The following is a 21,398-nucleotide window of genomic DNA, read 5'->3' as shown; positions in this document are numbered from 1 at the left end:
AGATAGATGATCAAATATTGCAAGAGCCTCCTCCATGTTTCCGCGCTTTCCATGCATATCGACAAGAGAACTGCCAATAAATGGGTCGATTTCTAGGCCCTTTCAATAATTTGGTCATGTACCCATTTGCCCTACTCTTCAACTGGAATGCTAGAGCATGCTTTGAGAAGCGTAGTGAAGTTGACGGTTGAAGATCCTCCCACTCCATTTACTTTGCACAATGAAGTGCTTTCTTTGCTTGACCATTATATGTGTGTTATGTGATCAGTGTAGTTGAGGTTAGAACACTTATGTGTGGCAATCTTTCAAACAACACTTGGGCAATATCAAGCTTTCGGGCCTTCAGATACATGTCGACGAGCGTGCCACCAACAAAACCATTTGATTCACCATTCGTGAGAGTATGAGCATGCACCTGTATGTCAGTCTCTAAAGGGATTTCAGCAGTAGAGCATGCATTAAGAATTGTTACATATAGAGACCATCTGCCAATACTCCTAAGTTGAGTATCTCATGATAAAGAGCAATAGCTTGGTCCTTTTCATCGAGCCTGGCATGGGCCGAAATAATGGCATCCTAAGTAGAAGTTGCAAGTGAAAATTCCAAAATAATTAATTAACTTGGGCAAGATTCCCAAAGGACGCATGCATGCGAATCAAGAAATTTTCCGATGTGATATTTGTTGCCATACCATTTTGTAATATGGACTTCTGAAGTGCTTCTCTAGCTGAGTGGTCACGTTCATCTATATAGCTCTGAAGCTGACTCTGAAGCTCATTAAGGAGCCTTGGTTGATCCAAGCTATTATAAGGGCCAAGAAGGAGTGGAAACGACCCTCAACCACTTCCATCTGCTGGCAAGGAACTACAAGGGAACCATGCATCATTTCAGTCGCAACACAACATCTCAATCTGGAGCCGATAAATCAACAAATGACAAATGCATGTGAGAAAACTGACCTTTTGTGTGATTTTCCGCCCGATTCCAAGGTGGGTGGGGCTCTTGCAAACATATTGATGTTCCTGGACAATCGAAGCTAACTTGATTCACGTGAGAAGAAAGAGACTTCCAAGGTTCCTTATGGGTGCGACTTTGTATGAGCTCAGGGTTGACTATAGTTACCATGGGACGCAAATCTTGCAAGTTCGCCATGAAAGATCAATTTAGCAGGTAGGTGGAGGTAGCCATAGGCTAAAAACAAAACCAAAGGATGATGATGTGGCATCATCAAAAAGCACACAGGCTATATTGAGCAACATAATCAATCCTCCCGTTTGAAAAACTCAGCATCTTGCATAGAGCCACATGCCTTCAAGCATGCATAGGTGATTACTTCTAGAGGCCCTTGTTTTATGGCCTTGCCCTATGGGGCAAACCTTGCAATCAATGCATTCCAAGGGTCCACACTCTGGACAGGAAGCTCCTTGAACCCTTATGTAGAGCCACATGCCTTCAAGACGAGAGTATATGTGATTGAATTTGGAGAGATACACTTGCTTTGCATTTGCTGAAACATCCCAAAGCTTTTTGGCCCTGCTCTTGTTGTGTAAATCCTGCAATTAATGCATTACAAGAGGCGACATTCTGGATTCAAACCTCCTCAAGCCCTTTTTGTGCTTCCCCAAGTGCACCACATTTGGCATACATATCAGTCAAGTCTCTGCCTAACAATATAAGTGTTAATTTTTGTGCCCATATCAGCATCTTGCGTAGAGCCACATGCCTTCAAGATGCATACCCAGGTGATTGCATCTGGAGAGAGGCCCTCGCTTCGCATTTGGTGAAAACATACTAGAGCTTTTTCCTATGGAGAAAATCTTGTAATCATTCCTTTCAAGAGTCCACATTTTGGATAGGAAGTTGAAAACAGCCTAAACCGCTCTAGCCCTACTTTGGTGGTGCGTATCCCACAACCAGGGCATTCCAAGAGATGCCATTCCCATCACTCAATGCATCCTACAAGCAACATTTCAAGTTAAATGGCCATCAAGAACATGCGCAATTTGTATTGCATCTAGGAAAAACATTTCAGAGCATCCTCACCTACGCTTTCTTGGCATATCCGCATATAAAATCACTCCAACAAACTTTGTCTAGTAAGAAACCCTCACTTTTCATGTGGTTAAAATAGCCGAGAGATGCCTTGACACAACCATGTTGCTCGTATCTAGCAATACACATATAATGTAATTACAGAGGAAGTGAAGACCATAGTGTTTAGCTTTTGGCTCATAGTACATGCATATCACCCAACAAAAAAGATGTGTGCCAAAAGCATATTGCACGGAAAGTGTTTGAGAAACACCTAGTGCATCTTCATGAGCAACATAGTTAAAGTTTCTTTTTATTGTTATGGCACTGCTTTGATTTCCCTTTAGTTGACTATGGTAGCTAAATAATAGTTTGTTAGTTGTTGCATTGCTTCAAACCTGGTGACTACAACTGTCAGATAGGTAGCTAACTCTACATGCTCCCTCTCTTAAGGATTGATACCAAGATTGGTAGCTACCATTATCATCCTTATAATTACCACTTTAGAAAATGGTAGCTTCCATGCTATACTTGGTGAAGGTAGCCACTAGTCTGATAGTGGTTGCTACCAATTTTCCATGGTGTTCCTCGTAGATTGATAGCTACCACTATCAACCTACTAGTTGCCAATGTCATAGTGCTAGCTACCATGGTAGTCCTTGGAAAGTTTGCTACCACTATGATAGTGATAGCTAGCAGTATAATATGTTTATAATGGTAGCTACAAGTCTTCCATGGTAGTGCTAGTATATTGGTAGATAACATTGTGAGGTTGGTACCTACTACTAGTGTTCAGAAAGCCATCAGTCTTCTAGTGCTAGTCTTGGTGGTTGTTGCTAATCTAATATTGGTAGCTACCAGTCTACCATGGTGGACCTGGTGGATTGGTATCTACCACTAGTACTCTAGAAGGCATCAACCTTATAGTACTAGTCTTGGTAGTTTGTCAACCTTGTAGCTATCCAGCCTTATAGTACTAGTCTTGGTAGCCACCAATCTTATAGTTTTTGCTACTATTAGACTTCAGGTTTTGTTATTTTACTCCTTCTACCAACCACAAAAGTGTCAGTTACTAGCCTAATACTAACTCCCACCAAATTGACCTCAGTTTCTCATGCTAAAAATATGTTTTAATTTTGCCAATAAGTTTATTGATTATCATTATTTAATGCAGATAGAATTCTTTCTTCCCTTCAATCAGAGTCACCCATAGGTAAAAATTCATCAAAGGACATTTGAAAAGCTAAATACCTATTTTATACATAGGCTCCAAGATCGGGACAGTTGTTGTTGCATCACACATGTTCAAATGTCATTCTTGAGGGATGCCTTGAACCATATAAGGAAAGTTTCTCATGGTGTGCATGGAAAAGAGTGTAGTTGTCGATGTGACATTTGTGGTGCAGATGTGAAATGTAATGTCCATGCAAAAAATTTCCCTAACCTTACAAATCTTTGGGTTACCCAATCACCCAACTGAGGATTGAAATAGTGCATGCATGGTAACAATGAAGATATTTGAAGACCTTGAAGTTGGTAAAATGATTGTCGAGAAAAAGAAGAAAATAAAAGTTTTGTCACACAAGACGAGGTATTGCAGTCAATTTTTTGTATTGTTTAGGGATCATCTAAGCAAGTTATAAAGAAAAATTTTGTTTACAGATGGCAGACCGAGCAATTTAAAGAGAGTCACGCATCTTTCTTGAAGATGTGGTAGTGTTAGTTGTTGATTTTGCTGAAAATTACACATTCAAATAACAAAATGAGATTCAATCCATGAATTGGTTTTCTTGCCATGTCACAATCTTTGTCCACATCACATATGTGCGGTTTGCCACAATAATGTCCAAAAATGCTATCATTTTTGTGTATCTGATGATAAAATCCATGCTACACTTTTTTTTCTAGCATTGCTTTATGCCCCATTATGGATGGTTGAAAGAGATAGGCATATCGCTCAAAGAACATTAGGGGTGGTCAGACGGTGCAGCCTCACAATTCAAAGTAAAGAGGTCTTTCAATTTTATTTCTTGATATGGAACTCTAACAAGTTTAAAAATGGCATATCACTTTTCATGTTCACATCATGGGAAGGGCAAACATGATGGTGCAGGTGATATTATTAAGAGGTAACTCACTTAGAAGCATCTAAAGCCACACTATATGAAATTACAATGTGTAGCAGCTGTGGTGCCATTTTTGAGACAAACCATATCCAATGGGGCTACATCCATATATTCTTCTCAAGTATGATCATCTACTCAAGTGCTCTCGGAGATCAAGGAAGGTGATATGGATAGACGCCAATGTTGGGATTGTAAACATGTACCTAATGCACGTGGGTTACATTGTGCTAGTGGGTATTCCTTAACAAATGGAAAAGCTCACTTGTGTAGGCAATTCTCATGCTTCTGTACTGATTGTATGCCAGGAAGTTGGAGGAGGTGTTCTAGTATGCATGGGATTATGTTATTCTTGAACCTATAGACGATTTCAAAGATGATAACGAGATTGAAGAGTTTGCATATGAAGGACACCGAGATGCATTGAGTGATGCACTTTGTGTTGGTGACAATTTTGTTATTATAGCTCCTCATGACAAGTTGGAGTTTGTGGATTTCTATGTCATTAGGGAATTTTGGAGGTCATTTGGAGGGCATTCTAAGAAAATACATTTTTTTTGCATTCTCTCTCTAGAAAATTGGTGTAGTAAAAGAAAAGGTGTCCTCATCAACCATTTAGAAAGTTTACTTCCAAGTGGATTCCTTGGACATAGTGATAACGACCGTGATGATTGAGTGAATTTCTCTTTTTAGTTTAATTGAATGCACCTCATCATACTGGAGGGAGGTTCTTCTTCAAAGGATGTATGTGCTAGGGACTAATGGCGTTTTTCTCTTTCGCTTCTTGATTTTCTTGCACTGTATTCATGGCTTCTTCCTCCACCCCCTCAAACTTCTCACCAAACGACATAAATATCATCTACACATTGATCTAGATTCTGAATATGAGCCATTATGCAAGGGAAGTAAAAGATATACAATTGCAACACCCACCAAAAAATAAAGACTCTGAGTAGAGGGAGAAAAACACGTAGATATATGGACAAATGGCTCACTCTTGGTGACGGAGAGAATGGCTTACTTGGCTATTGCAAAGCTCTGATTAGGAAATCATAAATTCAAAAAAGTATACTTCATTATCAAATAAATGAGATTCTATGACTTTCTAATTTGCATTGTGAGGACCAAAAAACCATTTTGCAGAGCACACATGAAGTAAAGGTCTTGCAAGAAAAGGTGCAGACCTTCCAAATGAAAGACACAAGCTTAGGAGCTTGTGTGCAAAAGAAGAAGCTACAAAATCTTGAAACCTTGAAGGTTGGCTCTAGCGATCTTCAAAAAAGAATCCAAGCATTGAGTGAGGATTGTGAACCTTCTAATTTATTTCACCTAAATGTGATTTTTTCTTATTGTAGTTATGCTTCTTTTGTAGACATGCTATATATATATATACCCAGACAAAGAAAACATAGATTCGAAGGCCAATGTAGGAAAGCGGTTGAAGCCATTGATAACTAGTAGTCTTGCAAAGGATATAGTCCATGACAAAAAGTTTAAGGTTTTGCAGCAGGATGTTGTTGACCATTTTATTTCTAAGAATTTAGTGATTGAAAATAAAATACAGGGCAAACTTGAATCCCTTGGCGTGAGTAAAAGAGGGTACTTGGCTATTCAGCAGTCTATCTCCTCCATGTTTGTTAAGAAGGGAACAAAGTCTAAACTTTTACCAATAGTAGCAAGCGTTTGGAAAGAGAGACTTCAAGTCAACCATGCACAGATAGAATTCATTGGATGTCCATTTCATGTTGATGGTATCTATAGATCTCAAGGAGCAACTGTAACCTACGATGAGTACTACAATGGTTGAGTTCTACAATGTAATGTTTGAAGAGACTGGTGGTGTTCTATATTTTGTTTTGAAGTTAGATGAGTGTAAGATTCTTAAAGAGAAAAATATAGAGCAGGTCACAATAACATCGATGAATAGAGCTCGTTCAAAATTCCCTCCTGATGATCCTTCATACTTTAGTGTACAATCAAAAACAAAATATGGTGGCCTGGTGCTTTTCAGGTAATCCAATCTATTCTTCAGCTTTGATGAGCCCCCTTTTTATTTAATTTTAAATTTAATTTCATATCTCATAAGGATTTAATCTTGCAGGTGAAGAAAGAAGACCATGACATTTTATAGTAGGTGTTTCATAAAACCCTGTTCTTGATATAGTTGATAGACAAATGAATCAAGGACAAGTGTTGGTTATCTGCGAAGCCCTCGTCTCCAAAGGCCACATCAAATTGTTGGATGAAGGCAAATACTTTGTCTGTGGCACCAAAGGTGCCATCATAGGTGAGAAAACAGATACTCTTTCCTCCCTCTTTGAACTTCTTGAGCTTTTGGATTTTGTCATGCAGGGTATGATTTGTGATGACCTGTCCTCTTGTATTCTCTAGGAGAATAGCCATAGCTTTCGTCGAAAGAGAAGGAAGGTGAAGAAGAAGGAGAAGAGGGCGACCTCTTTCTTGCCTTTTTCTTCCTTTGTTTCCTCTCTTCCCTTTTGGAGTGACGAGGAGAAGGACTATGGGTTGACCATTTCCTTCTGGGAGGAGTTGGCGATAGTCCAGACCACCGTCTTCATGGAGCCACATCTTTAGAGAAACTTAGGGATTCACTTCTTTCTCGTTCTTTGGATTCCTCCTCTCTTATGTGAGAGAGTCTTCTTTTGGGAGTCTCTCATCAAGAGGCCTCCTAAAATCTCTCTCCTCTTGGAGGGGAAGAAAAATCCCATAAGCACAAAGTTGTTGTGAGTAACTTCGGCTTGCAAGGTAGGGTTGCCCATAGCTTGATGCAACCTAGTAACAAGGTAGTTGATAAACATGGGGGCATCATCATTAGCATCTTCATGTGCAAAATCAAAATAAGATCATAAATATCTACACCCACGGCTCAAATTGGTTAATTATAGAGAGTAGTAGGGTGGGTCTAACATAGCAGAATTACCGAGGGATAGCTCAGTAATGGTAAAGCCTTAGGCAAGTCTAAAACGACTCCATTATTAAAACCAAAGCTCCCAAGGTGTGCACCATATCCCACATAGTGGGATCAACAAAATCGATAATAGATCTCAAACGCACTTACCCTTATATAATTAACAAAATCAACCACTAATAGGCTACTTAAGGACCTCTCTTCTTAATCAAGAAAAGAGAAACCAAATGCTATGATACCAATGTAATGGAAATGGCTATGAACGTTTAGAATAGCGGAATTAAGAGAATTAAAGTGAGCATTTTTGTGAGATCACTTTGAGAACATAGAGGGTCAGCTTTATTGATGGTAGAAACATGAACATAGTACTTAGTTAACTTGGAATGAACAATACTTTTGCAAGAGAGAGAGAGTATTAGAGAACATGACAATAGTTGAGGAGTGGATTTACTTGGAGCCGGTCCCCCCTCCAAAAGGTGTAGATTCTCCAATCAAGAGAGACTTGGTACAATACAACCTTTGTGTTCCTTGTGACCTTGGTGATGCTATGAATATGGAAAGCTTCATGTATCACGAGCATAACATAGATTTTGCAAAAAGCATTAACTACCCCAAGCCAAAGAGAGCTAGTGGGGAATGAGGGTAGGAAAGAGAAAAAAGAATCATTCATAGGAGAAAGAAATTGTTCCTCACTTATCCATCACTCTTTTTGCTTAGCATAGCATAATACCATAGTAATTAAGATGAAGAAGATGGAAAGCTTAAGCATTGAAGCATGGCTCTTGGTTGGATTCCATAGCCAAGAGCGTTGGAGTAGGCTCTCCACTTCTCCACAAGCTTGGAGAAGGAGATGGAGCTCTTGAATTTTGCACTCCACATAATGAGATAATGTGTGTGCGTGTTTGAGAGAGTATACCCCCCTCTCATGCTTGGTCCACACCTCTCTCTCTCTCTCTCGTAATATTTAATTATATCATTTTGGGACATGTGTCCTCTTTTTTCTCTTTGAGAGAAAGAACTTAATTATTTATTTTTATGGCCACATGTGGAGAATTTTTTGAACATCTGTCATTTATGCTTCTCAAGTCATTTGGTTTGATTTGAATACTTTAAGCACTTAGTCAATCAAGTATGTGTCTTTTATGCTTCTTAAGTAATGAATTGAATACTCAAAGCCTTAGTCAATCAAGCATGGAAACATTCATGCCTCTTGAGAATTTATCTTTGAATTTAACATTTCAAAAACCTTAGTCGTTTAAGCATAAAAATCACGTCAATCTTTGGGTAAGGTTCCCACAACCACTTTAAGCATCTTAGCACCTTATGCTTGGGTAGGATTCCCACCTTGAGGTTAGCCCTAGCTTATGTTAGTTCAAAGAACTTTTTAACACTAACTTCTGGAGGTCTTTAATGAAGCTAACACTAAGGTCTTTTAAGCTCCATTAGATGCACGTTGCTCTTTGATAGACTACCTCCTTTTGGACCCCTATTGAGATGTAACCATCTCTCCTCTTGGTCCCTTGCTGAGGTAAATCTAGCAGCACTTATTGCACATTGCTCTTTGGTAGACCGTTTCCTTTTGGACCCCTATTGAGATGCAAACATTTCTCCTTTTGGTCCCCTGTTGAGATAGGTCTAGAAGCACATATCTATATGCTAACTCTTGTTCCCCTTTGATCTTCCCATATTAAATGATCAATTTAATATGAGAAAATCATTTGGTAAAGTTAGATATTACATTTTATGACATAGTCCATTTCTATTACATTGGTATCAGAGCTTTTGGTTTCTCTTTTCCTGCTTAAGAAGAGAGGTCCTTAAGTTGTCCATGAAAGGTTGGACTTGTTCATTGCAAGAGGGTAAGTGGAACATGGATCAATTATCTTGGCTAAAAAGGACTTAGTTGGAGGTACACCGTTGGGAACTATAGAATTAATAATGTAATCTCTCGGGACTTTCCTTTGGCTTAAGCATTATTGAGCTACTAGAAAACTCAACAAAAACCATAATAAACCGAGCAATGTTAGACTCTCTTCACTATTCTTTGCAATCAACAGTCTCTAAACCACGGGTGCGGCTGCTTGAGAGCTAATTTTCAAAGGTAAAAAAGAGTAGCAACTAAGGTTTTTGAGGGTACAAAAGCACAAAGTAGCATATACATAAGTTTAATTAGCATGTCTAACGATAATCAAGAGAGTCGATGAATACTGACAACTTTGATTTTGCACTTAAATGTGCTACTGATGATGCCCCAATGTTTGTGAATTATCTTGTTACTAGGTTGCAACAAGCTATGGGAAACCCTACCTTGCAAGCCAAAATTACCCAACAACTTCATGCTTATGGGATTTCCCTACCTCTCCAAGAAGAGAGAGAGCTTAGGAAGCCTCTTGTTGAGACTTCCAAAAAAAGACTCTGGCTCCGATAAGAGAAGAGAAGGAATACAATGAACGAGAAAGAAGTGAATCTCTGAATTTCTCTGAAGATGTGGCTCCACAAATGTGGCGGTCTCGACAATCCCCAACTCCTCCCAAAAAGAAAAGATCATCCTATAGTTCTTCTCTTGCCACTCCAAAAGGAAAGAGAGGAAATAAAGGAAGAAAAAGGCAAGAAAGAGGTCACCCTCTTCTCCTTCTTCTTCACCTTCCTCCTCTTCCAATGAAAGTAGCGGTTATTCTGCTAGAGAATACAAGAGAAGAGGAAATCGCAAATCCTACCCTGATTGGAAAAGGTCCCACAAGCTTAAGAAGTTCAAGGAAGCAGGAAAGAATATCTCTTTTCTCACCTATGATGGCACATCTATCCATCAATTTGATGCGGCCTTTGGATACAAGGGATTCATTGAATCTTCCAACTTACGTTATGTAGCTATGCACTTTCAAGAATCTCCTTGTCAATGGCAGCCTAGCCTTTATGGCAGCAACAAAGCTCCAAAGAGATGGAAAACTCTATGAGTTTCCATTGCAAGCGATGCCAAAGATAAAGTGTTCATTGAATGGTGGAGTTTGAAGTTACTTTCCAACGAGTCTATCCACAAATACGGAGATAAGTTTTGGGACTTTTATCCCAAAGCTACAGTCTTTCAAAAGATAGACTTCACCAAGAAAAAACAACAATTTTGTGCGTGATTACCTAAAGAAATGTTCGAGTATGGCAACTCCCAACATGTCGGTTCTGTCACCAAAGTCATCCACCATACTATGCTTGCCTCTCGTATCAATTTCCAAGAAGGGACTAAAAGGACCCATGGAAAACAAAGATTAAAATGATGCAAAGGGGAAAACAATGCTCAAAGTTCTTCCCAAGGCAATTCCAACAACAACAACAACAAGACCAAGCAGAAAGGAGTTTACAAAGGTAAAAACAAACTCTCTCTTGAAGATCTAGAGGCTTTTTGTAAAGATCACAAATGCTTTAAGTGTGGGGAGCAAGGACATGGTTATCGTTCTTGCCCCAAAAGAAATGCCCCCAATGAGACTCCTAGAGATTCACGATCGAAGCTCCAAAAGAGGATGATCATTGCAAAGGATCATCCCTTTCATATGCTTGGGGTAAGGTAAGGGAGCATGACGCCTTCATCCTATCCAATCATGGCTATACTCACAACTTCATATCGACGGAGTTGGCCACAAAGCTGGGCATACAAGCTTTTGAGATGGGAGATACTATAATTGTTGATGGGGATTTCAAGGGACAACAAGCCTTCATTAATCCATTGATTGGGAAGTTGAGGCTTCATGTCCAAATCTACATCAACAAAGAAAACTTTTTCATCTCTCCTCTCCAACATGAGGATGTTATCCTAAGGTCACCATGGTTCAACCGCATGGCTGCCAACATGAAGTTTTCTAAAAGGAGAATCTACTTCACCTACAGGGAAAAGAGCATGTATATAGTCCGTTCATACTACACCACTTGTAAATTCACCTGCTTTTGATAAGTCAATGAAAAGCTCAGTTTCCTCGTACATGATTTTTGTCAAAGAGTCTCTAAATGATGCTAATGTTTTAACAAAACAAAGTGGTAGGAATCAATTAGACTTTTCTAGTTTTCTAAATAGATTCCAAGACGTATTTATTGATGACATCCCTATGGAATTACCTCCCAAACAAGGGGATGATGACCATATGATAGAGATTCTACCCAAGAGCTCACTGCTTACTAGTAAACCTCGTTATAGAGTTTCTCAAGATCAACAAGAGGAGATTATGGGCAAGTGCATGAGTTGGGAGACAAGGGGATGGTGAGGCCTAGTTCCTCTCCTTTTTGTTCTCCAGTCCTCAAGATGGTATCCGTATGGATCCAACCAAGCTTGAGGTAATAAAAGGATGGACTAACCCAAAGAATCTACATGAGCTACGAAGCTTTATTGGTATGTGTGCATACTATAGATGCTTCATAGCTAGATTCTCCCAAATAGCAGTACCACTACATGAGTTGACAAAGAAAAATGTTTAAATATGGATTGCTAAAGAGAAAAGTTCTTTTGACAAGCTTAAAGAAAAGCTTACCTCTCAACCCGTGCTTACACTACCAAATCTCTCAAAACCATTTGAGGTTCAATGATGCTTGTGGAGATTGCCTTGTAGCAGTTTTGCTTCAAGAAGGGCATGCCATATCATATGAGAGGTGAAGACTCAATTCCGACGAGTGAGTATTCAGAATCTATGAGTTATTTGGAATCTATGAGAAGAAGCTACTAGCTATCCTACATGCCCTCGACACTTGGAGGCACTATCTATTGGGGACTCCATTCATCTTACGAATGGATCACCAAAGTCTCAAGTACTTCATGATGCAAACCAAGCACTTTGATAAACAAATGAGGTGGGAAATTTTCTTTCGTAATCAAATTATTATATTGCTTATATTGCTAGTAAGTATAATGAAGTGGCCGATGCACTATCATGACGATCGAGGGAAAATGCGGTGTCTATAGAAACTCACAATGATCTATTTTCCTTGATAGATGAGTACTCTATTGACCCTGGTTTTAAAGACATAATGTCAGCTCTTACCTTAGGGAATAAAGAGAAGCCATTCACCTTGGAGGATGGTTATCTTCTCCATGGCAACCGGCTATGTGTTACTCACTCCCTTCATGAGATAGTGATATATGAATCCCATGCTCCTCCCTATGAGGGGCATAGAGGGATTCAACCTACTATTTGAGGAGTAGAGACGTATTTTTATTGGCCCACCATGAAAGTGAACATACAAGAGTATGTTTCAAAATGTGTGGTATTCCAAAAGACCAAGTATGATAGAGGGAAGCAACCTTGATTACTCCAGCCATTACCAATCCCTAATTCGCCATGGGAGAGTATATCCATGGATTTTATCTTTGGGTTACCCAAATCTATCCATGCGAATACGGGAATATGGACAATAGTCAACAGTTTTAGCAGGCAAGCACACTTTATTCCTATCAAAAAGACTATTAAGGCACACCAAATGGCAACGCTCTTCATATCTCAAATTTTCAAACACCATGGATTGCCAACATCCATCGTGTCAGATAGAGATACCAAAATTAATAGTAATTTTTGGAAAGGCCTCTTTGAAAATCTAGGTACAAGGTTGAATTTCTCTTTGGCCTATCACCCACAAGCGAATAGCCAAAGTGAGATAGCTAACCTTACGATTCTCAATCTACTAAAGACTTATGTTACAAAAGTAGATCAACGCTCACAATGGGAGAATTATCTACCAATTGTAGAGTATGCATACAATAACACTATCCATACTACTACACGAAACACACCTTTGGAAATCATAGAGGGAAGACCTAAAAGTCCCTTGCTACTTAAGGTATATGGGAAGATCTTCGCTCCCGATGAGTATAGCCGAGACCTAGAAGAATATTTTCAAAAGATTAAGGAGGCTATATCCATCTCCCAACAAAGGTAAAAAGCTGCTACTAACAAGCACAAAAGGGCCTTAGAAAATGATTGGGTCTTACTTAAGTTTCCCAAGACTCGATTAAGGCAAACACGGGCAAAAATCCTACGGGCCACCAAAAGTATTATGCTAAATTGGCAAAAAGATACTTAGGTCCTTTTCAAATTTTAAGGCCAATCAATGAGATGGCCTATCAACTCAAGTTGTCCAATTATTGGCTCATACACAACGCTTTTCATGTGAGCCTATTCAAGACTTACGAGGGAGAGCCACCAACAAACCCAATTATTGAAGACCCCCCAGAGATCGAAGATCAAGAAGAGGTGCTACAAACCGAAGCTACAAGGTTCACCCTACTCCAATAGGATTGACCTTAAAAGTGAATATCATCAAATAAGGATAGTAAATGAAGATATCATAAAGACCACGTTCTGTACAACGTTTGGTTTTTATGAATATCTTGTCATGCCTTTTGGTTAATTGACAAATGCTCCAGTCACGTTAACCGCCTATTGGAGAAAATCTTCAGACCCTATCGCAAGTTCACTGGAGTGTTCTTCAACGACATTATGATCTACTCCAAATCTTTGGAGGAGCATAAGCAACACCTCCAAGCTGTTTTTCAAGCTATGAGGAAGAATAAACTTTTCGTTAACCAAAAGAAGAGTGAATTTTTCCTCCAAGAGATTCAATACATAGGTCATATTACATCTCAAGATGGTATCCGTATGGATCCAGCCAAGCTTGAGGTAATAAAAGGATGGCCTAACCCAAGGAATCTACATGATCTACGAAGATTTATTGGTATGTGTACATACTATAGATGCTTCATAGCTAAATTCTTTCAAATAGCAGGACCACTACATGACTTGACAAAGAAAAATGTTAAGTACATATGGAGTGCTAAAGATCAAAGTGCTTTTGACAAGCTTAAAGAAAAGCTTACCTCTCAACTCGTGCTTACACTATCCGATCTCTCAAAACCATTTAAGGTCAAATGTGATTCTTGTGGAGATTTCCTTGGGAGCAATTTTGCTTCAAGAAGGGCATGCCATAGCATATGAGAGTCGAAGACTCAATTTCGACGAGTGAGTATTCGACATCTACAAGAAGAGCTACTAGCTGTTCTACATACCCTCGACTCTTGGAAGCACTATCTATTGGGGACTCCATTCATCTGACAAATAGACCACCAAAGTCTCAAGTACTTGATGATGCAAACCAAGCTCTCTGACAAACAAATGAGGTGGGAAATTTTTATTTTGCAATTCATTTTTATATTGCTTATATTGCTAGTAAGCATAATCAAGTGGCCGATGCACTATCACGATGATCGAGGCCAAATGTGGTGTCTATAGCAACTCACAATGATCTATCTTCTATGATAGATGAGTAGGATACTGACCTGATTTTAAAGATGTAATTTCAGCCCTTGCCTTAGGGAAGAAAGAAGAACCATTCACCTTGCAAGATGGTTATCTCCTCTATGGAAATAGGCTTTGTGTTACTCACTCTCTTCGTAGAAAAGTGATGTATGAATCCCATGCTCCTCCCTATGTGGGGTTTCGAGGTATTCAACCTACTCTTCACGGAGTAGAGACGTATTTCTATTGGCCTACCATGAAGACAAACATACAAGACTATGTGTCAAAATGTGTGGTATGCCAAAAGACAAAGTATGATACGGGGAAGCAACCTAGATTGCCCCAGCCTTTGCCAATTTGTAATCCACCATGGGAGAGCATATCCATGGAGTTTATCTTTGGATTGCCCAAGTCCATCCATGGGAATATGGGAATATGGACAATAGTAGACGTGTTTAGTAAACAATGAGTGTGCGAATGCGGTGTGTGTGCGGAAAGCAAGAAGGAGAGAGAGAGAGAGAGAGAGAGAGAGAGAGAGAGAGAGAGAGAGTGGGGTGGAGCTCCCAAATCTCACTGTATTGGCAGAGTGTGAGAATGAGGGAGAGCTCCTATGTATAAAGAATAAGGAGATAAATGTGGGTGCTTGGACACTGGACGACGATCACAGGCAAAGCACAATGAGGCACACCGCCTTTACCTAACATTCTCCCACTAAAGGCTGTGTGCCGATAACTGGCAAGAAGACTAGCCTACAACTAGTATAGACAAGAGGTGAGAGAAGACGACTCTCAACCTATGCCCACTAGCTCACTCTATAGCTGCTCTAGTGTAGATGCAACATGCATATCACTAGGACTAGAGCTACAATGAGACTCCTGATGTATCAAGTGATGACCTGCATGGCTCATAATGCACAATGCCAGTGTCAATCATCGCATGACTGACAACTCTCACTACAAATGCACCAACCGCATAAGCAAGATCCAGTCTCGAGACCAAAAGGTGAGACACGAGAGACCCAAAAGCAGACAAAACATGAACTATGTGTGCCAACCTATCCCTGTCAGCAACCTTAGTTCCATATGTATCTCATCACGAACCACCAGACTATCCATCACCATGTGAACATCGTCTGACAAAGGTATATCTGCTGAGAATGACTGTAAAATCAAAAAATCAGCACCACTGCAATCACACACAGCTGTTTGAAGGACACTGTCACCCTAAAATGTATCAGACGCATCATAGAACAATGCGTCGGTCTCTGGCTCAACTGATGTCACCTCAACTGATGACTGACAAAGCTGTGCATCCCCAGAGATACCACTGTCTGCGTGAACGTCACCACAAGACAAATGCACTACCTTCTCTCCATGCAGCACATCCGCAAAAGAGACATGCCTTGTCTCTCGCTCTAAACATGGTTGCAAATACATAGACTACATCGCCTCATGTGTCAAAAATATGCAAAGGGTATACCAGACCACTCCTAGCACCTCTCGCTATCACCATGAATTTGAAATGAACGCTCTCCAAGCAGTACACAATGTCCACTAGTCTGTAACAACTCACGCACTAAAATGAGACTCTGGCTGAGTCCTGGTACATAACATACACAATGCTCGAAAGCATGATCAATTGCATCAAAATTGATGCTCACATATGCATAGAACAACTCCACAATCTGCAAACTCTGCAAGAATAAAGTGGGACAAATTGCTCAATCGAGCATAAATCGCATAGTTATATACGCAAGTAGAGAGCAAACTAGCTCAAAATGTGTCCCACAAGAGAAACTACCTACAAAAGTTTGCAAAAACCTATGAAACCTGTGACTAGCTTGTATTATAGCCACACAAGCATATGCAAATCCTCACTCCTGCGAGGGTGGGTACAAGAACACCAAACCGTATCCAAATTGACAAAACCTGTCAAAAGTGAGAGTAAACACTCGATCACTGTCAAAGTGGGAATATATAGACCACTGTACAAGATGGCATAACACTGCAAACTTTTATGGCGAGAAGATAGGGAAAAATGAGCAATTTTTTTTTCAAAATGAGTCAAAACACAACGCAAACTGCAAGTCAAAAAAACTGCAGATAACTGTCAGAGTGGGAGTCAACTCGACCACTAAACCATTAGAGAGCAAACTTTGAATACGTATAAACCATGGCAAGAAATCTTGGAAAAAATCCAGCAGAGTTTCCATTGGAAACTGAGCAAAAACTCAAAAAATATCACCAAATACGCATGACAATAGACACTGTCTCAGCAAAATCCACAAATGGTCTACATGTAATGCCAAAAGCCTGCCAAACTGGCTCACTCATGACCGAGCAACTTTATGGATGTGTACTGTAAGGTTTTTAGTTTCTGAAACCTTAGAAATTGTACAAAGCCTTATCAAATTAACTTGGTTGTTAAGAAAACACTATAGATGAAATAGTGGTATTTTTGGAAACGTAACCAGAGCTTTACTAGGGTTAGAATTTTTCAGAACCGAATTCCGATAAAATCTGAAAAAGTTACGGGCTCTGAAAGGTTACACTATGAATTTAATTAGTTAAGTAAAATTGAATGGTTTCAGTAATTATTACTGCTAAAGAATTTTTATTCTAAGGTTCTAGAAATTGCAGATATTTCCAAAATTAATCATTAAAAGTCAACAATCTAGCAAAAAATTGATTCTATGTATCTGGGGGGCTATGTGGGGTAATGATGAACTTTCCCAGACTTTTTTTAGCAGTAGGGGGCGTTTTTGGAGGTGTAGGACTGCTTGGGATGCAAGTTACTGCCATTTTCCAGCCTATGAGTGCGTAGAAACCTATAAATATGACCCTTGCTTCACAATTTCAGACAGACTAGGAGCCTTGGTACATTCTCTCTCATATAGAGAGACCTCTACGCAGAAATGACTAGAGAGCAAAGCTCTAGTTGGTTAATCAACGGTAATTAGCACTAACTTTTTTAAAATTAGCAAAGCTAAGTTAACTTATCTACAAATTATTTAATTAATTGAAGATTAAACCTATGTATACTAAAAAATCCTCTCTTAATTCAAAATTCTCTGTTGATTATTATGATTAAGCTTAGGGATACTAAGCTAATTAATTATTATATCATATTAGGATTGAAATTACTCATTTTAATCATAAATTAATGATAATTATACTAATTAAGTTCAGATTAAGATGAGATAATTATCAGAGCTGTGTTAGACTATCATTATGCTAGAAAAATTATCTTGTAATTTTTTGAGTATTTTTTATAATTAATTAGGAAAAATTACACTGTTTTTGAGAGAAAAGTAAAGGGGAAAATGATGAAACTAATCCAAAATGCTTTAACAAATTTATCACAAGTAAATCATATCTTAGGGAACCCATAATAATTATTTTAACCTCAGATAATTAGTTTACCTAATTATCTTAGCATAATTACACTGTTTTTAGAAAAAATTAAAAGGGGAAAAATACTAAATTGATCCAAAATGCTTTGAGATAATTATTAGAGGTGATTCACATCTTATGAAACCCATGATAGTTATCTTAATCTCAGATAATTAGTTTAACTAATTATCTCAACATAATTAAATTATTTTTAAGAGAAATTAAAAGGGAGAAAATAGCAAATTGATCCAAAAAGCTTTGAGATAATTTTCAAAGATAACTCACATCTTATGAAACTCGTGATAAATATTTTAATCTCAGATAGTTAGTTTAACTAATTATCTTAGTATAATTACACTGATTTTAAGAAAAAGAAAAAAAGAAAAAATAGCAAACTGATCCAAAATGCTTTGATATATTTATCAGAGGCAAATCATATTTTATGGATCCCATGATAATTATCTTAATCTTAGATAATTAGTTTATCTAATTATCTCAACATAGTTATTCTATTTTTAGGATATTAAAAGGGAGAAAACAACAAATTGATTCAAAATGCTTTGAGATAATTATCAGAGGTAAATCACATCTTATAAAACCCATGATAATTATCTTAAGCTCAGATTATTAGTTTAACTAATTATCTCAACATAAATAAACTATTTTTAGGATAAATTAAAAGGGAGAAAATAGCAAATTGATCCAAAATTCTATGAGATAATTATCAGAGGAAAAATACATCCTATGAAACCGTAACCTCAGATAATTAGTTCAATTAATTATCTCAACATAATTACACGATTTTTAGGAGAAAATAAATAGAAAAAAATAGCAAACTGATCCAAAATGCTTTGAGATAATTATCAAAGGAAAAATACATCTTAGAGAACTCTTGATAATTATCTTAATCTTAGATAATTAGTTTAACTAATTATTTTAGTAGAAAAACACTGTTTTTAAGAAAAAATTAATGGGGAAAAATAGGAAATTAAAATAAAAACCTTTGAGATAATTATCAAAGATAAATCACATCTTAAGAAACCCGTGATAATTGTCTTAACCACAAATAATTAGAAAAACACTATTTTTGAGGGTAAAGTAAAGGGAGAAATTAGTAAATCATGTGATATGATTACATACTATTTAGTAGAGCTAGACTACAGGATAAAGAGGCCGTGATAATTATGTGAAGGTTAGAAACCTAGTGTAGATATTTATCTAAGTCAATTTATACTAGTTTTAGGTGAAAATTAAAGATGGAAATTAGATAATTGAGTTGGAAAATTAAAAGATAATTACCAGAGGTTACAAACATCCTTATCTCCTTGTGATAATTATACCATAGTTAATTAGTGAGTTTAGAAAATTATTATTGACCAAAATTCATGTTTTTAGCAAAATATTAATTAAAATAAATAGACTTTGCAATCAAAAGTTTTTAGGAAAATTATAGTAAGTGTAAACCTATGATATAAAGTGGAGGAAATGAACTCTTTGAGAGAAAATAAATAGAATAAATATTAAGCTCAAAATAAATAGATTCCAAACTTAAATTCGATGGAAAAATTAGAGAAAAGATATACAAAATTAAAAGAAAATTAAGATAGCTTAGAAAACCCTTAGGGAAGCTGTGAAAAAAGTTATCATGCCTATATAGTAAAATAACAAATTACTAGGTCAAGAATTTACCAATCAAGACTATAAATTTAACCTAGATTTATGTAAAATTGGATACAAAGGTTAAGTCTAGCTTTCGGATAATTTACCTAATGATTATATGTCCGTTTTATAAGGATAAGAAGTTATGGCACCTAAAAGGACCCGAGAAAATCCTACATCTGATGATGAGGACGTAGCTCCAAAACGAACTAGAGCGTCGCACGACGACGAAGCCGGGCCTAGTAGTAGGCCTACGGAGGAGAGTCTTCAGGCACCATCGTAGGAGCAGATGGCTGATCAGTCCCAGTTGGGTTTCCCATTATTCAATTAAATCTTTAAATAGTTGAAGTTCTTTTGTAAGTTAACATTGCATACGTAAGGAGTGAGTAAGAATAAAAAAAGGAATAGTTGGTCAAAAGGTAACTTCCAAGAAACCAACGTGCATTTGTTTATAAAGTAGGAAAGCATTGTTTGGGTTAAAACTAGCTGAATTAGGAAAGATATGATTGATCATCCTTAGGACAGCTTGTCTCAAGACACCTCTGACTCCTTGGTTTATTTTGATGAATAATGATGGCTTTCCAGCCACGGATAAGTCGGTTACCCCCATGAACGTTGAGTTTCTACTCCGTGTCATGTCTTGATGTTTCTACATAAGTTAGGATACCGTTTTTTTAATCCTAGGGGAGCCGCCCGGTTGTATGGGCAACTGGTTTGGTGTATGGGTCCCCAGAACCTTGGGTGGGGGTTTATCCACTCCGGATTGTGAATAAGGAATGGGTGCCGTTTTTTCACCCTTAGGTGGTCTTGAGACAAGAAGAGTACTGGTCATGGTTATTATGGACAATGTTTTGATTGACAGTACCCTGTCTTAAGTTTAAAGATGGCTGTTTGCTAAAAGAATGTTTTCAATATTGTTTTCAAGGGCTGTTTTAATAAAATCCTGTTATGAAGGATAAGAAGAATCATTATTTTAATTGTGATAAGAACGTGGTAGTAATTAAATAACAAAAGAATCATGTGTGAGTGTGGGGTGGTAAGTGGGGATTGACTAAGGTTGTCAATCATGGACGAGTGGACCTGATAAGTCAACTAACTATACATCCCTGCGCACTAAAACATTTAGAAAACTTCTTTACTTGGAAGAGGAGTCCATCAACGGCTGTGCCCTCACATCTGTTAGGGGGAAAAAAGCGTTCGTTGAGGATACCTTAGCCCAATTGTGGCAGTTATAGGGCTGAAATATTTTTTTGGACTTTTAATACGTTGTCCCATTTCCACTGCGAGACAGAACTAGGTCTTCTTCTAAGTCTATAGACCCAAGCCATTGTCAATGGTAAAGGTCTATTCCTTGGATTTTTCTTGTTTAGAGACTCTGTTTTTTATCAGACCTAGAGAACTGTCAAGGATCCCATCCCGATCTTGGTATTGGCGGGTTGGGGATCTCACATGTACCTGTCCAAAAATACTGCAAAACCTATAAACCTTCTACCTGCGAGCTATGGCTAGCTCGAACTGTATCCACACAATGCATACATAGCATGAAACTGCACAAAATTGTGCTAAAAAAGCTCTCTGAGATGTGCCACACAGTCAAACAATGCGCATGAAACCACAATCGGATGTCTGACAATCCGAAAGTCACATCCCAAAGTATCACTTGCATACACAAAAACAAGGTGAATTATCTCTCAAATAGCACCATAGTGTGCCATACATAGCCAAAGATGCAAACCACTTCACTCTCTACATTGTAGGAATCAAACTGCAAAACCTCGATATGTCGAGATTGTTTGCAGGCTGCTGCAAAAAATTCAACACTCAAAATTTTAAAATTTTGACATGACGTGTAGGTCCAGAACATGCCAAAACCTTAGGGTAGACTCCTCGATTACATGTATCCGAGTCTGGGTATGAGAGATACGCCAAAAAATCCATTTTCGATTGAAAAAGCAGCGTAAACTTGCTGCTGTACCTACTGTAATTTAGAGATTTTTTTATT

General features: G+C 38.1%; 1 pseudogene; it reads right to left on the bottom strand.

Annotated features, from left to right (window-relative positions):
* Nucleotides 1-10: 10 nt before the first annotated feature.
* LOC147426040 (uncharacterized) lies at nucleotides 11-1,152 on the bottom strand (annotated as a pseudogene).
* Between the last annotated feature and the right edge of the window lie 20,246 nt (nucleotides 1,153-21,398).

This window comes from Adiantum capillus-veneris, chromosome 24 (genome assembly GCF_014529385.1).
Source record: "Adiantum capillus-veneris isolate H3 chromosome 24, ASM1452938v2, whole genome shotgun sequence".
Taxonomy (NCBI): Eukaryota; Viridiplantae; Streptophyta; class Polypodiopsida; order Polypodiales; family Pteridaceae; genus Adiantum; species Adiantum capillus-veneris.
This window is presented reverse-complemented; position numbering and strand designations above follow the sequence as displayed.